This window comes from Eumetopias jubatus, unplaced genomic scaffold (assembly GCF_037043125.1).
Source record: "Eumetopias jubatus isolate StellerSeaLion01/CBP00866 unplaced genomic scaffold, mEumJub1_p1.0 scaffold_7, whole genome shotgun sequence".
Classification (NCBI taxonomy): domain Eukaryota; kingdom Metazoa; phylum Chordata; class Mammalia; order Carnivora; family Otariidae; genus Eumetopias; species Eumetopias jubatus.
Window position 1 is genome coordinate 114,856,685 of NW_028274813.1, and position 16,104 is coordinate 114,872,788.

The 16,104-nt window shown below is 38.6% G+C and overlaps 1 protein-coding gene and 1 pseudogene across 4 annotated transcripts in view; one reads left to right on the forward strand and one right to left on the reverse strand.

Annotated features, from left to right (window-relative positions):
* The window catches only part of PEAK1 (pseudopodium enriched atypical kinase 1), a 335,997-nt gene that overhangs the window by 50,171 nt on the left and 269,722 nt on the right, over positions 1–16,104 (forward strand). The window contains exon 1 of one of the 4 annotated variants that reach the window (XM_028092664.2): positions 12,250–12,290. The exons of the other annotated variants lie outside the window; for them this stretch is intronic. The gene's annotated coding sequence lies outside the window, so the exon portion shown is untranslated. Of the gene's footprint in view, positions 1–12,249; positions 12,291–16,104 lie in introns of those variants that run through there. 4 annotated transcript variants of the gene reach the window in all.
* On the reverse strand, positions 13,190–13,774 carry LOC114200512 (small ribosomal subunit protein eS7 pseudogene; annotated as a pseudogene).

Here is a 16,104-nt window from a genome sequence, read left to right on the forward strand (position 1 = left end):
TGCTTATCCATTCATCAATTGGTGGACATTTGGGTTGTTTCTGCATTCCTTCCTCCCCTCCCCCCACACACATTTTGGCTATTCTAACTAAGCTTTTTGCTATGAACTTGTGTGTGTAAGTTTTTGTGTGCATATGGTTTCATGTCTTTTAGGTGTATACCTAAAAGTGTAATTTGCTGGGTCATTTGGTAACTCCATATTTAACAATTTGTGGAACTGCCAAATGGTTTTCCAAAGAGACCGTATCATTTTACATTTCTACCAGCAATGTGTGGGGATTCCGGGTTTTCCATATCCTCACCTACATTTGTTACTATCTTTTTTTTTAAGTTATAGCCATTCTAGTGAATGGGAAGTTGGGAAGAACCTCACTGTGGTTTTGATATCTATTTCCCTAATGAGTAATGATGTTGAATATCTTTTCATGTGCTTATTGGCCATTTATATATCTTTTTTGGAGAAATGTCTATTTGAATCCTTTGCCCATTTAAAAATTATGTTACTTACCCTTTTATTGTAAGAGTTTTTTAGATATCCTGGATACAAGTCACTTAAATACATGATTTACAAATATTTTCTCCCAATCTGTGAGTTGTCTTTTTACTTTCCTGATATTGTCTTTTGAAGCACAAATTGTTTTTAATTTTATCTATTTTTCTTTTGTTGTTTGTGCTTTGGGTGTTATATCTAAGAAACCATTGCCTGATTCAAGTTCATGAAGATTTACTCATATTTTCTTCTAAATATGAGCTCTTAAATTTAGGTCTGTGATTCATCTTGAGTTAACTTTTTTGGGGGGGGTGGAGGGAGAGGGGAAGAGAGAGAATCCCAAGCAGACTGCATGCCCAGTGTGAAGCCTGATATAGGGCTCAGTCTCCTGACCTGATACCATGACCTGAGCTGAAATCGAGTCCGATGCTTAACCAACTGGGTCACCCAGGTGCCCCCTTTTTGAGTTAATTTTTGTGTATTGTTTTAGGTAGAGGTTCAGCTTCATGCTTTTGCATTCAGATATCCAGTTGTCACAGACCATTGAATTATCTTGGCACCCTCGAAGAATATCAGTTGACCGTAAATGTAAGGTTTTGTTTGTGGACTTTCAATTCTATTCCAATAATTTATACATCTCTCCTTATGCCAGGAAGTTTTGAAATCATAAAATGTGACTTCTCCAACTTTGTGCTTCCTATTCAAGATTGTTTTGGCTCTTCCCAGATCCCTTGCATTTCCATATGAATTTTAGGATCAGTTTGTCAGTTTCTAGCAAGAAAATCCAGCTGGAATTTTGATGGGAATTATGTTGAATTTGTATTATGAATCTGTAAATCAGGTTGGAGATTTTATAATAGTATGTTCTCCAATCTGTGAACATGGAGGTTTTTCCATTTATTTATATGTTCTTTAATTTCTTTCAATGATGTTTTATAGTTTTTAGTGTATGTCTCCTACTTCTGCTAAATTTGTTCTTAAGCCCTTTATTTTTTGGATACTATTGTAAATGAAATTGTTTTCTTTAATTTTTGGATTGTTCATTGCTAGTGTATGGAAATATAATTGATTTTTGTATCATGCAAACTCACGGAACTATTAGTTCAATTACTAGTTCTAAGTTGTTATTATATTAGTGAGAATTTTTTATATATAAAATTATGTCATCTATAAATAGTGATAGTTTTATTCCTTCCTTTCCAATCTGGATGCCTTTTATGTCTTTTTCTTACCTAAGCATCCTAGCTAAAATCTTCATTACAATGTTAAATAGAAGTAATGCGAATAGACATCCTTGTCTTGTTCCTGATCTTAGGGGGAAAGCTCTCAAGTCTTTCAGCATTACCTGAGGGTTTTTTTATAACTGTCCTTTGTCAGGTTGAGATAGTTTCCTTTTATTCCTAGTTTGTTGACTGTTTTTGCCATGAAGGAGTTAACATTTATTGAGACTTCTATGTATGCCAGGCCCTATGCTCAGTGCTTTATATATAGTGTCTAATTTTCATTATAGTCCTGTGAGATAGAGACTGTTATTTTATCTTCATTCAGCTGGTAAGTGGTAGAATCAGATTACTGTTTTCAAAACTTGTGTGCTCAACCATTATCCATTAAATTCCCTGTACAAACTATGTTAATTTATACATGTGCCTTTGTCCATGTTGGTTTCCTCCTCCTTAAAATGCATGCTCCCTCTCTTTCCCCATTACAAACCTACCATAGTACTTTGTACCTGTCACTATCATAGTATTTTTTCCCTGTGTTGTGATTGTTTGCATGTATTTCTCTCATTTTAGAATCTGTGCTTGAAGTCGGGGACTTTGTCATATTTATTTTTGAATTTCCAGTACATAGTAGAGAGACAGGAAAGAGATAAGTCGTAGGAGCCAAGGGATTAGAGTTTCAGAAGGGTGGAAGCAGTCAGCAGTGTCAGGTACTGCAAAGAGATGAAGTAAAATAAGGGTCACAAAATGCCTATAGGTTTCATCTTTTAGTGATTTCAGCAAGAGTATTTTTTTTTTTTTAGTAGCAGTGGGGACTGAAGCAAGATTGTGGTAGGTTGAGCAGTGAATGAGAGATGAAGAGACTGCCTCAAGTAGAGACTGTCCCCACTGTTGTGAAAGTTTAACTGAGAAAGGGAAGAATGAGTTTAGGGTCCTACATAGAAGGGAATGTAAGGTATTTTTTTTAAAAGGGGAGGGGCTTGAACATGCATATATACAGAGGTGGTAGGAGAAAGGACAAGTTAAGAGCAAGCTTGTGGAAGTAGAGAGAGGACTAATAGAGGGAATAGGCTTTTGTGTAGAGACAGGAGATTGCCTAAGAACACAAGATTTTTCCTGGAGTGGCCTCTTTCTTCTGAGGGAAGGAAGTACCCATGGATGTAGTCAGAGGTAAATATGTAGTCGTGAATTAGAAAATATAGGGAGTTCCCTCATTTCCCCGGAGTAGACAACAAAGTTGTTGGCTTTGGGTTGCGCCCCTATTTCTTGCCTTTTCAGTGTACTTCTGTATCTTGGAGATCTTTCCATATACTTAGATCTACTTCATTCATGTTTACAGCTGCAGGATATTTTGTAGATGAATATTGTATCAATTATGTAACCTGCATTTCAATGGATTACAGTGTTTACTCCCATAAAAGTCATGTTGAATGAATAAATTCTACCTTTAAAAAGTAGAAAATCATTATAATACCTTAATTCTGTGCCTTAATTTTGGATTTATTCTGTACATAAACACACATTGAACAAGCTGATAATATGTATCTACCAAAACTGAGTTGTCTTTAAAATATAAAGATATCTTAAATATTCAGGGGCACCTGGGGTGGCTCAGTTGTTAAGTGTCTGCCTTCGGCTCAGGTCATGATCCCAGGGTCCTGGGATCAAGCCCCACATCGGGCTCCCTGCTCAGCGGGAAGCCTGCTTCTTCCTTTCCCACTTGCCCTGCTGTGTTCCCTCTCTTGCTGTGTCTCTCTCTGTCAAATAAATAAATAAAATCTTTAAAAAAAAGATACCTTAAATATTCAAAAGTGATACCCTTACTTATCATGGTCAATTTATTTCTGGGATTGAGTGATAAGTATCTTGTTTTTAGGCGTTTGCTGTTTTATACACTGATGTGAGAAACATTCCTGTATATTACTCTGTACATGTGGGAGAGATTCTCCTGTACATATACCTATGAATGGAATTGCTGGGTCATAGGGTAGTAAATCGTAAATTTAAAGAGATAATACAAAATTTATTTCCAGAGTGATTGGAAATAAATCACTGTCACCATTGTATAAGAGATCCTGTTTTACAGTCTCTTTAATAGAGTTTTCAGACTTTTAAATTTTGCTAAATGATCTAAAATAAAATAATATTGTGATCTTAAAAAACTAAAAATTGAGGTATAATTTTCAATTTTATGATAAAATGCATAGATCTTCTACAGTTTAATGAGGTTTGACAAATGCATTTACCTATGTAATCCACACCCGTATAACATGTAAAACATTTTTATTACTCTTTAAGTTCCTTAAGGCTCCTTCCTTGACATTCTGTCCTCTCACTAGAGCAAACCACTTTCCTGATTTCTGTCACTTTATTTTTTTTTGAAGAAATTCATCTGGGGACGCCTGGGTGGCTCAGCTGTTAAGCGTCTGCCTTGGGCTCAGGTCATGATCCCAGGGTCCTGGGATCGAGCCCCGCATTGGGCTCCCTGCTCAGCGGGAAGCCTGCTTCTCCCTCTCCCACTCCTCCTGCTTATGTTCCCTCTCTCGCTGTCTCTCTGTCAATTAAATAAAATCTTAAAAAAAAATTAATCTGTTCTCATCTCACCAACTTCTTTCTTACCATTCTCTTTTTTAATTTTTTAAGAAGTTGTAAAAAATAACACAAATTTATTATTTTAACCATTTTTAAGTATACAGTTCAGTGGTATTAAGCACTTTAAGAATGTTGTGCATTGGTCACCATCATCCATCCCCATAACTCTTTTTTCATCTTATAAAATATCTATATGCAATAAACAATAAATCCCCATTTTCCTCTACCCCCAGTCCCTGGCAACTGCCAGAACTACTTTCTGTCTTTATGATTTTCACTTATCTCAGTACCTCATGTGAGTAGAATCATACAGTATTTGTCTTTTGTACCTGGCTTTTTCATTTAGCGTCATGTCCTCAAGGTTCATCCATGTTGTAGCGAATGGCACAGTATTCTTCCTTTTTGAGGTTGAACGATATTCCATTGTACATATATGCCACATTTTGCTTATGCATTCATCTGTCAATGGATACTTGGTTGCTACCATGTTTTAGCTATTGAAAAATGCTTCTGTGAACAAGGGGTACAAATATCTCTTTGAGACCCTGCTTTCAATTCTTTTGGGTATATACCCAGAAGTGAAATTGCTGGATCATATAGTAATTCTATTTTTAATTTTTGAGGAACTACCATGCTGTTTTTTTTTTTTTAAATTTTGTTTATTTGACAGAGAGAGACACAGCTAGAGAAGGAACACAAGCAGGGACAGTGGGAGAGGGAGAAGCAGGCTTCCTGCGGAGCAGGGAGCCCGATGTGGGGCTCGATCCCAGGACCCTGGGATCATGACCCGAGCCGAAGGCAGACGCCTAACGACTGAGCCACCCAGGCGCGACAGCAGTGGTACCATGTAACATTCCCCCAACAGTGCACAGGTCCAGTTTCTCCACATCCTCATCAGCACTTGTTGTTTTTCTGGTTTGTGTGTGTGTGTGTTTTAATACTAGCCCTCCGACTGGATATGAGGTGGTATCTCGTTGTAGTTTTGATTTGCATTTCCCTAGTGATCAGTGATATTGAGCATCTTTTCATGTGCTTACTGGCCATTCATATATCTTCTTGGAGAAATATCTATTCAAGTCCTTTGCCCATTTTTGAATTGGTTGGTTTTGTTATTGTTGAGTTTTAGGAGTTCTATTTTCTGGATATTAATAATCCCTTATCAGATATATGATTTGCAACTATTTTCTCCTATGTTGTGGCCTTCTTTTTTACTCTGTGGATAGTGTCTTTTGATGTGCAAGGTTTAAAAATTTTTATGGGGTCCAGTTTGTCTTTGCTTTTGTTACCTGTGCTTTTGGTATTATATCCAAGAAATCACTGCCAAATCCAATGTTATAAAGCTTCTGTCCTATGTTTTTTTCTAAGAGCTTTATTGTTTTAGGTTTTACATTTAGATATTTGATCCATTTTGAATTAAGTTTTGTACATGTTGTTAGGTAAGGGTCCAGCATGGTGGGTACCCAGTTTTCCCAGCACCACTGTTGAAAAGACTTTCTTGTTCTCATTAATTACTTTGATGACTTTGTCAGAAATCAGTTGGCTATTATGTGTATGTCTATTTCTGACCTCTGTCGTCTGTTTTATTGACATTTTTCTCTTTGCTGATACTATGCTATATTGATTACAGTAGTTTAATAGTAAGTTTTGAAGTGAAATGATGGAAGTTCTCCAATTTTGTTCTTCTGAAGATTTGTTTTGACTCTTCTAGGTCCTTCGTATATTCATACACAGTTTAGAATCCACTTCTCCATAGGGATTTTAGGGCTAGCTTTTCATTTTTTACAAAAACATCCGTAGATTTTACTTGACACTGTGTTCATTCCACAGATCAATTTGGAGAGAATAGACATGTTAATATTGTAAACGTGATATCTTTCTCCATTTATTTAGATCATCTGTAATTTCTCAAGAGCCATAATTTTATTTTCTTTTTCAGTGTACAGATTTTGCACTTTGATTTTTTAATACTATTATGACTATTATGACATTTTAAAAGTATTTCATTTCCACTGTTCATTGCTAGTATGTAAAAATATAATTGAATTTTGTATATTGGCCTTTGTTAGTTCTAGTAACTTTGTGGGGTTTTTTTGTTTGTTTTGTTTTGTTTATTTTGATTCTCTAGGCTTTGTTATGTAATTATGATGTGTATGTAAGTAAAGATAGTTTTACTTCTTCCTATCAACCTGTATTTCTTTTCCTTGCCTCATTTTACTGACTAGAACCTCTAGTACAGTATTGAATAGAAGTTGTGAGAGCAGGTGTCCTTGGTTTGTTCCTGAATTTAGGAAGAAAGTTTTCAGACTTCTACCATGAAGTTGTTAGCCTCAGGTTGAAGAGCCCTTTCTATTCTTCATTTGCTGAAAGGTTTTTTTTTTTTCTTTCAATCATAAATGGATGATACTGGATTCTGATTGTGGTGTTAAAACGATTTTTTTAAAGGATTTTTAAAAAGGGGTTATAATCATGACTCATACAGTTATAAAATGAACACTTGTCAAATGTTTAACTCACTAGTTAATGAGGAAACTGGTAAGATGTTAAAGTCAGTTCAGAGGCAAATTTGAAGAGTCACTCATTTGTATGCAGTAAAGGAATGCTGAAATGAATTTTTCAAATGGATGCAAAAACTGATCTATCCATTGGGCATTTATCACTTGTAATCCACTGGACACAACTAATTAGCTCTTTTATGCTCAAGAATAGTTCACATTATTATGTTTTCTACAGTTTTTAAATTTAAAAACTGCCCAAAGGCAGTAAAAGGTAGAGGTAATGAATGTCTGAGCTAGAGAGAAATGTAGGTAGTCTTTTCTTTTTTGGTCTGTTTTCAAAGCTTTTTATTGTTTTTACTGACAAAGAGTTTTGCTTTGAATTTCTATGATCTCCAGTAGTGTTGAACATTGTTCATACATTTATTGGTTATATGCATATGTTCTAATGTCAAATGCCTCTTCAATCTCTCTTGTCCATTTTTCTGACCATGTTTTGGTTGTGTGTGTTACTGCTTTATATGTTCTTGATAATAATGCATAATAAGTTGGGTGTATCGTGAATACTTTCTCCTATTTTATAATTTGTATTTTCACTTCCTTTAAGGTATTTTTTGAACAGTTCTTAATTTTAGTACAGACTTCCTTGTCTTGTTTAAGAAATCTTTCCTTATCCTGAGGTTAAAAGATACTCATCTTTTCTACTAAGTTTTTCAAAGTTTTTGACATTTAAGGCCTTGATCCATCTGGTGTGATGGATTTTCATATGGTATGATGTTAGGATCAAACTTCACCTTTTTTTTTTTAAACATAGATGTGATGTACTGAGTGTTTGTGTCTCCCCAGCCTTTTTTTTTTTTAAGATTTTATTTATTTATTTGACAGAGAGAGACACAGCGAGAGATGGGACACAAGCAGGGGGAGTGGGAGAGGGAGAAGGAGGCTTCCTGCAGAGCAGGGAGCCCGATGTGGGGCTCCATCCCAGGACCCCGGGATCATGACCTGAGCCGAAGGCAGACGCTTAACCGACTGAGCCACTCAGGTGCCCCTCCCCAGACTTTCTATGTTGAAGCCCCAGTGTGTTGGTATTTGGGATAGGGCCTTTGGGAAGTACTTAGCGTTAGATGAAGTTGTGAAGGTGGGGCCCTGGTCTGATGGAAACAGTGCCTTGATAAAAAGAGATGTTAGAGAATTTGCTCTTTTTCTCTCCTCTCTCTGTGAGGACACAGCCAGAAGGTGGCCACCTGCAAGCCAGAAAGAGAGCTCTTACCAGAACCTGACCGTGTTGGCACCCTCATCTCAGACTTCTAGCCTCTAGAACTGTGAGAAAATATTTCTGTTGTGTAAGCCACCTGGTTTATGGCATTTTGTTATGGCAGCTTTAGTACTTGATATTTTCCTTTGTTAGATACTGCTTATGTAGGGAGGATTAGGTTTAATATTAGTCCCAGTGATATCAGGGGCAGGAGTTGGAGAGCCCCAGGCACTGCAGAGCTTGAGTCAGTCACTCCTCACCCCATACCATGTAACTTTAGGTCACTTCTTTACCTGTTTCTCTTGAGGAAGAAGTTGCCTTTAGGACAAGGCACTGCTGTGATTACTGGTGCTCAGCCCAAGGGCTTGTGTTACAGGAGAAGGTGATGGAAAGAAACAGCCAGGGAACGTTATTTTCCTGAGGATTTGAGGTCTGAGTAATGCATATATGGGGCCAGGTTGTGTGCACGTAGGTGCTGGGGCACAAGAAAAGCAAAAACCAGAACTCAGTAGTTCTTTTTCTGTTTTGTTATCCCACAGCCTTGGTGAGCTGCCTCGTGCCGCAGGCCAAAGCCACCATTCCACACATACCAGTTGGAAAGGGGTCCTTGTCCCCCCAGGTGTTTCTCATCATTCTTTCCAGTTTTTCTGTGTACCTTCCCCAAGGGCCGATCTCCTGAGATGTGGTCAGTAGTGTTGCTAATTCAGCATCCTGGCAGGAATTGGAGCCAGCAGAAAATTTTTCTTAGCTTTCTTAGACTTCCTTTACATAGTTACAGATGACTTTAATCTGACAAAAAAATGAGTTTGTTCAAGATTCCTCAGTCATCTGCAAGACTTCTTCCATGCTGGGTCTGAAGCCTTCCACAGAGGCTGTGTAGAGGGAGGCTGGCTGTAGCAAAGAGTCCCACAGAATCTTTTTGATCATCCAGTGGTGTTTCACTGAATGTTCACCCAGCCCTGGTTGCCTTTTTGGATAGGTGGACCCAAAAGGTCCTTTAGGTGGGGTGACTTACTTCTAAGAGAGTCTCTGACTTAAAGTGGGTCTCCTTCTGCTTAGTAACATTACTTTAAATTCTAATTCCAGACAGTTATTCTTGCTCAAAACGACCCATGAATTTTTAAGTATTATATTGCATCTTTCATGTAAATTTTGTATTCTGCTTATAATGAATATGTTGATATTAAAATCTTTTGTTAAGTTACTTACATCAAATAAACTTGCTCCTCCAAGAGAATGTATTACATTTATTCTGTTGTTTTGCTTACTGCCTGCTGCATCTCCACCCCCACAAAAGAATTAGTCTGCCATACAATACTACTTTTCATGATAAACCCCAGTGTTGTACTTATTTTTCTTTTTATCCCTGTGATTCCAGAGAAGACGCAGAACCTGTTTCTCACTTAATTTTGACATAGGAAGGCTGGGTCTGAGGTCCCAGAGGGGGTCTCGCAGGACCAGCCAAGAAGGTCCTTGGCTTAGCGCAGGATAGAAATCAAATGCGAGCCAGGAGGAAGTGAGAGCAGAGTTTATTGAATAGCATAAGTGATAGAGTACAGCAGATGGAGTGTCTGGGAGTCTCAGAAAAGAAGTGAGTCTCCCCGCTGCTTGGGGTTAGGAGTTTATATTGGAAAGGGGTCAATGGTACGTGTTCCTTCAGGAATCCAGGGTAGGGTCTGATCAAAAGTAGTGTCAGGTGAACAGTAGGTATTATTCCATAAATCACCGAAGGTAATGGTAATGATGCACTAGCATCAACTGAGGTTTGAAGCCATTGTCCCAACACATGCTCGTGATCTCTTCTTAGATGTTATCAGGTGTATGGGGGCCTAGGACAGAATTCAGAGAATGGTTAACTTTCTTGCTTCCCCCTTGGGGTGGGATCATAGCGGCTTTGGTTTACTCAGATGCAAGATGAGATACAGAGCATGAGTAAATGGGGCCAGGTAAACAGCAGACTGGGAGCCTTTCTAAAATGGAGTCCTTTCAGGTTCTCTATCTCAGTTTTGTTTGCCTAGCCCTGGCATAGTCCTGCCAGGTTTGCCACAGAATAGGTGTTCCATACTGTTGAATTAAATTAACACATAGCAAAGTAGTTAGGATTTATAATAGGAGTTGCATTCTAGATAGAAAAGTAGGTACTCATATCCACGGTGGGTCTTATATTTTGACATGGTTAGAATAAATAGTGTGTGGGGGCAGGTAGAATCTATAGAACTTGATGACTCTGCCCCTCCCCCCTCAAATAAAGAAAGAAAAAGAAAATAGAACTTGTGGGATGAGGTTTTTCTGAGATATTCAAATGGAGATGTGCAGATCTGTATGCAGTTCTTGGAGAGAAGTGGAGGCTTGAGAGAGAGATTTTGAGGTTAATAGTTTTTCGGGAGTGGTTGAAGAAGAAATTGCTCAGGATTGAGGACAGAACCCCTGGGTCCATCTAGTTTTAGCAGACAAGTACAGGGAAAGGCACTGGGAGAAAGAGATTGAGGAAAAACTGAGTGTTAACAAAGGATTTTATAGCAACACCCTTGGTTTCATCTCTGTCTAGAGACCAGATTTTCCTTTCAGCACCCAGATCTTGTACCCTTTTTTTGTTTCCAGCATTCTCTGCTGGGAGAGATTGTGGATGAAAAATAGTTTTATTTTTGAACCCAGCAACGGCTGGTTTCTTTATATTTCCTCTAAATTTTGTTTGAAAACAAGACTTTCTTCTTTAGCTCATCTCTCCAGCTGCACCTTCTGTTACATGTGTAAAAGAAACCAGTTGACACTTTGGACATTCTGCTTAGAAATTACCTTAGCTAGAAGTAACAGTTCATTGCCAGCATTTTCTGCTTTTTTGACTTATCACAAGCAACAGTTTCACTAAATTTTCTGCCCCTTCATAATGGTCTTTTTTCCTCCAGCTTCTGATAACGTTTTACTCCCTCTCCTTTAAGGCCTTTCCAGTAGCCTCTTCAGTGCTCATCAGGCTTTTGCTGTGAGATCCTTGTGACCCCTTCCTGTTCGTGTCTACCACCCAATCCCACAGCGGGTGTCACCTCTTTTATGTTTTTATTATGTCAGCACTCCAGTTCCAGGTGCCAGATTCTGTTCTGGAAACCATCACTGTTTAGCAAACCGCCCCAACCTAGTCTCAGAACCTGCATCACTTTTCCTAACCAAGCCTGGGAAGTCACTCCTTGTCACTTCACCACACTCTTTTGGTTACAAGCAAGTTAAATGCCAGCTTGGATATAAGCAGGGAATCAGACTCCACATCTTTGTGGGTGAGCCACAAATTTACACCATAGAAGAGCATGTGGGTGGCAGGTATTTTTGTGGCATATTTTGAAAGTCTGCAGATGGATAAAATAAAATACATAGAATTACAAGGGAAACCAATTATATTAAAGTTTATTTTTTATTTTTTTATTTTTTTATTTGAGAGAGAACGAGAGAGCATGAGTTGTGGGGAGGAGCAGAGGAAGAGGGAGAAGCAGACTCCCGGCTGAGCAGGGAGCTAGATACAGGGCTCAATTCCAGGACCCTGAAGTCATGACCTGAGCCACCTAGGCACCCCTATATTAAAGTATTATTACCAAACTAATTGTAATAAAGTATTATGTGTTTAACACGATACACTGCAAGGTATAGTGGCAGGCTTATAGTAATTTAGTAAATATAGTATTAGTAATTTTAGAGGTTGGAGGAAATAAAGAAATAATTTATTTTCCCATCCAAGTTCATAGGTCTCCTGAGTTCTATCCACAGACCCTCCAGCCTCTAGATGAAGAGCCCTTGGATTAATGTAATGGTGTGAGCAGAGGTCACATTGCTGTGGCCTGGGGAGTGAATGTGGTGAGGGGAAGGCAGAGACTAAGGGGGAGGACACCATACAGTAAGTTCCATATACTAGCATTTATTTACCTTTTAATAAGCTAAGGGGTTTGTTGCTTTTTAGATAGAGACTTAAATATGTTTATGTACTGAGAGAAAGACACTAGTGAAGAGAGAAAGTTGAAATATAAGAAGGATAAAGGCTATGTAAAAGGTTTCTGAGAAGGGAGGAGAGGATGTGGTCTTGACGTTAGGTAAAAGCATTAGGGAGGGAGGAGCAAGTTAAAGGAATTATAGATGTTTGTGGGTGCTGTTACCAGGTCACATGACATTCTGAGAACTGTATATAAGTATGATAAATTTCAACACAGGGACAGGGGAGGCCAAGGCAGGCCCCAGAGAACATTAGAGCAGAGGTCTGGGGTAAGTATGTGAACACTGGGGATAGGGTGGGGAGAAAAAAAAGGTAATAAAGCAGGGACAGCAAAAAGTAACTGATATAAGAAGACAAACTTTGCCTAGTTTACAGTTTTGTTTAGTGCCTTCTTTTGACCAGTCATTCTCCTGACCATGGATATTGATAGAAAAGTGGAATGAGAATAAAATGCAGTTATATATTTGACTTCTGCTTATTTAGGGTTAACTTTTCCTAAATATCTTGTTTAGTATAACGTAATTAATACTTGTATTGCTCTTGCCACAGAGTAACATGAATGCCGAAGAGCTTCTTTTTCATGGTTATTTGGGGGTGATATTGAAAAGCAGTGCATGCGTTTGCTGCTTCCATGCTTACAGCTGGATGGAAATTGGCCTCAAAGGGTCCATGGTTTTCTTTGTCATTAGCCAACAGATGCTTGCTACAGTGTTTTGCTCACTGAGTCTTTATTTAATGTGAGGGTAATGCATCTCTGTACACTAATGAGCAGAGCTCTGCAATACAGTAGCTCATTTGTGTATAACAAATATCTGCCTTTGGCCACACATTGATCCTTTACTAAATGATTTTTTTTTTTTAAACCATGCTGTTTCCAACACCTGGTTGGCATATCTATCTTCATATTGCTTTGACTTTCTAGTAAGTTGATCCTGAATTTAGCAGGTCTATCTTATAGGAGAAATATTTTTTTTCTGTTAAAGAATTACTTCAGATCTTCTTGAAACAATAAAATTTTTAAAACTTCAAGTTGGTACTATAAATCATAAAAAAACTTAGGTTTTAGGCACAAATAATCGTTTATACATGAGTATGTTATAAAATTGCTAATTCATGATATATATATTTATTTATTTTTACTGTGAAAGTTTTATTTAATCATTTTTATTTACAACTGAAACTCTGGGAACTCAAAGTTAACATCCTTGCCTGTAAGCTTCTTATAGACACCAGAAAAATTTTCAACCTTGTGTTCCATGTTGTTCTGCTATGCTTTATCCAAATGAACCTTGATCAGCCGGCTGCCATCCAGTTTCACACAGATTCTCTTGCCCACAATTTCACTTGGGAAAACCAAGTCCTCCAGGATCGCGTCATGCACGGCTGTCAAAGTGCGGCTCCTGGGACGCTTTTGCTTATTTTTTGTACGGCTTTTTCAAGTTGGCTTAGGCAGAATTCTCCTCTGAGCGATAAAAACAACGTGCTTCCCACTGAACTTTTTCTCCAATTCACGGACTAGCCGGACTTGGATTTTCTGGAAAGATTTCAGCTGAGGAACGGGAACAAAGATGATAATAGCTTTCTGACCACCGCCAACTTCAGTTTCCTTGGCGGCCGTGATATCCAGCTCCCTCAGCTGGGCCTTGAGGTCAGAGTTCATCTCCAACTGAAGGAGAGCCTGGGAGATGCCAGACTCGAACTCGTCCGGCTTCTCGCCATTGGGCTTCATGATCTTTGTGCTTGAACTGAACATAGCCTTCTCCTTGATGAGAGTGCCGGCCTAGAAGAGCTCTATATATTATTAATATTAGTACTTATATCCTAATATGTAAATACATATACTTATATATAATTATATATATATCTTACCACAATTAAAATATTTTGAAGTATATAAGTTACATGTAATATACATTACATATATAATATTGCAGATATACATGCATATATATCCTTTTTATTGTGGTAAAATGTCCAGGCTCTCTCCACAGCCCCCATCTTCTCTCAGTAGCTACCTGCTAGCTACCCTTCAGGTCTAGGGGTGCACACATCTGCATGAAGACTTGTCCTGGAAATGGACTCAGTCATTTGAACTAGGCATTCTGGAGTTCCAGGTAGGTGAAAAGTGGTCTCCGTGGGTCAGACCCAGCAAGACACTTTCTCTTGGCCCTTTGCATTGCTCATTACATAGAGAATGGTGTGGCCTCCTAAGGGCTAAATCTGTTGCTTTCATCTAAGGGTAGTAGTGATTTTAATCTTTTTTAAAAGTTTTTATTTATTTCTACACACAGTGTGGGTCTTGCACTCACAGCCCCAAGATCAAGAGTCACATACTTCTCTGACTGAGCCAGCCACGTGCCCTTAATAATCTTAATAGAACTACCAAACTTGATTGCTCCAACTTCATTCCTTCCTTTTGTTGTATATATGGTCTTTTAGGGTTCCCAGATTCAATTTCAGTGTCAGAGGCAGGGGTTCCAACACACAGCACCAAGCAATTCTCAGAGCAAGATTTCTGAGAATTCAACTCAATTCTGACACCATCTACCCAGAGATAGCATCAGATTTCACAGGTTAAGGGTTCAGTCCTACAAGACTGCCCTCACACTCTACTTCAGACACCAGTCACAAGCCCCAGGCTCTTACCTGTGCTCCTGACCAACCAGCTACATATTGTAGGTTCCAACAACCTCCTCTTTAGGTTCAATTAATTTGCTAGCACAGCTCACAGAACTTAGGGAAACACTTATTTACATTTACCAGTTTATTAAAGGATATGATAAAGGATATGAATCAATATCTAGATGAAGAGCTATCTAAGGTGACATTCCTAACAAAGGAGCTTCTGTCCTCATGGACCTGGGGGCCTGCTTCAACATTCTGGCCCTCCCCCCCCCCAAACGTGGAAGCTCTCTAAAAAGGAGGACTAAAAAAGCTGTCCTCTCAGGTTTTTATGGAGGCTTCATTACATAGTCACAATTGACTAAGTCATTGACCACTGGTTGATTCAACCTCTAGCCCCTCTCCCCTCCCCACTCTGGGGTGGAGTGAGGGTGATTGTAAAAGTTCCAAGACTAATCACATGGTTGGTCCTCCAGGCAACAAATCCCTGCCCTTTGGGTGCCCTTGGCCCAGAAGTCACCTTCATTAATAATAAGACATCCATTTCACCTTTATGGTCTGAAGTGTTTTCAGGAACTATGGATGCAGAGCAAATATTTCTGAGAAATAAATTTTGGTCATTCAGATGATACAAATCATTATAAATCATCATATCACATATGGCCAGAAGGATTTTTCTAAAGCCAAAGTCAATCACATTCCTGCTTGAAATTTTTTAAAAGTTTATTTATTTATTTGAGAGCGACAAAGAGAGACAGATGGGTGGGTGGGAGAGGAGGAGCAGGGGGAGAGGGACAAGCAGACCCTCTGTGCTGAGTGCAGAGCCTGAGTAGGGCCTGATCTCAAGACCCTGAGATCATGACCTGAGCCAAAACCAAGCGTTGGACTTGTAACCACCTGAGCCACCCAGGCATCCCCCCTGCTTGAAACTTTTCAGTGCTTCACATTTTCGTTGGGATAAAGTCTAAACTTCCTAAATTGCCTTATTGAAGATCCTTTGTTTCCCATTCTGGTGATCGCTTATTTTTTCATCTTTATTTATTTTAGGGCTATGTTGTTACCATGCCAAACAAGTACTCTTTTCTAGCTACACAACTTTGCACAGGCTGTAGATCTTTCATGCACCCCTTTCCTTGTGAACAACCTCTAATATATCTACCAAACTCCTTATAACACTCAGTGAAAAAATTAGGTAGTCTGACAAGCCTTTTTTCACTTCCTCAGAAGAATTAAGTTCCTTTCCATTTCTATATTTCCATTGTGATTTGTACACATTTCTGTTTTAGCATTTGTTTTATTATATAATATTGGCACATCTGTAAGCCATACCCTCTACCTCCAGAAGCAAGGGCTAATGTACTTCAGCATGGTGTTTCCCAGTATTTCCACTAAAAGTGCCTGGCACACAATAGGTGCTTAATAAATGTGTTGAATGAATATTATTTTTGTTGTTTTTTAATT